Raw genomic sequence first — 1,636 nt, forward strand, 5'->3', positions numbered from 1 at the left:
TGTTGGCTATGGTCATCTGTATGGTTGTGGTCATCTGAAGGCTTAGCTGGGTTAGTTGACGAAGATGGTTTACTCACATGGCTGGGTGGATGCTCAGCTGAATAGTGCTTATATGTGGTCTCTCCAATGTTGCAATGTCAGAGTACCTGGATTTCTTACGTGGCCCCAGAGAGTGTATCAAGAGACTCAGAGAGAAGCTGTATGGCTTTTTCTGACATAGCCTCAGAAACCATACAGTCTCACCTCTGCTGCATTCTCATGGTTACAAGCAACTTACTAAGGCTGACCCAGATTCAAGGGGAGGGCACGTAGATCTTACCTCTCAGTGGGAGGAATTTCAAAGAATATGCAGACGGGTTTTAAAACACATTAACTCTACAGTTACCGTAATCATATCATACATTTATTGAATGATTATAATGTATCAGGTATTTTGATAAGTATTTTACATTCCCTTATTTACTTTTTACCACAACTTTATGACTTTTTAAAAACTATTTTATGGATAAGGAAATAGAAGTTGGAGAGGTTAAGTAAATTGCCCAGGGTCACACAGCTAATATTAGCAACAATCACGCCTTGGATAAACCTCATTGGCTACGATACTGCCACTGCGCAAAGCTTGTCACACAGCTAATAAATTACAGAATCTAGACTCACACTAAGTTCTCTGTGACCCACATTTCATATGCTTATCCATTGCTAAATTGGCAACTTATTGTAAGCAGAACAGAATTGTGTTTTAGGTAGCTCATTTCTGGAAGCAGGGAGACCAGTGAGGAAGCTATTGCTACCATCAAGTGCTGCTTTTATCTGTTTTTACACAAGGTAAGCAATAGAGAAGGAGTGGAAAAAAGTAGGAGAGGGAAGGGTATGCATTATTAAATATTGGCAGGAAAAATATAATATTTTTAGATCAGATAGAATTTTTATGGGTGTAATGATTTTCAATAACTATTTGTTGTTGGTTAAAATTACTGACCATCTTTACCCTTCTTCATTTCTCATCTACCATAATGTCTTGTTTGTTCATTCAGGGAGTCCCACAGATCCCTAGGTCTGCTGTATAGCTAGTATATGATCTTGGCAATTTAAAAATAGAATAAAGGGCGCCTGGGTGGCTCAGTTGGTTAGGCGACTGCCTTCGGCTCAGGTCATGATCCTGGAGTCCCTGGATTGAGTCCCGCATCAGGCTCCCTGCTCAGCGGGGAGTCTGCTTCTCCCTCTGACCCTTCCCCCTCTCATGTGCTCTCTCTCATTCTCATTCAAATAAATAAATAAAATCTTAAAAAAAAAAAAAAGAATAAAAATTGTTCAGTTTTCTTCTCTTCTCAACCAAAGGGAGATTTTCAGCTATTTATTAGACTTGAGAAAAATTTGAAGTGTGGGGTCCCCTGAGAGTTCCTGTCAGGAGTTGACAAACTATGGCTTGTGGTCCAAATCTAGCCTATAGCTTGCCTTTTGTAAATAAAGTTTTCCTGGAATACAGCCATACCCATTCATTTACACATTCTCTCTTTTTTTTTTTATTTGAGACAGAACGAGAGAGAGAGAGCACATGAGAGGGGGGAGGGTCAGAGGGAGAAGCAGGCTCCCTGCCGAGTAGGGAGCCTGACGCGGGACTCGATCCAGGGAC

The 1,636-nt window shown here is 40.8% G+C and overlaps 1 pseudogene; it reads right to left on the reverse strand.

The window, feature by feature from the left end:
* Positions 1-473: 473 nt before the first annotated feature.
* LOC117998943 lies at positions 474-623 on the reverse strand (annotated as a pseudogene).
* Positions 624-1,636: the final 1,013 nt, after the last annotated feature.

Source organism: Mirounga leonina, unplaced genomic scaffold (assembly GCF_011800145.1).
Source record: "Mirounga leonina isolate KUSES-001 unplaced genomic scaffold, KU_Mleo_1.0 Mir_418, whole genome shotgun sequence".
NCBI lineage: Eukaryota > Metazoa > Chordata > Mammalia > Carnivora > Phocidae > Mirounga > Mirounga leonina.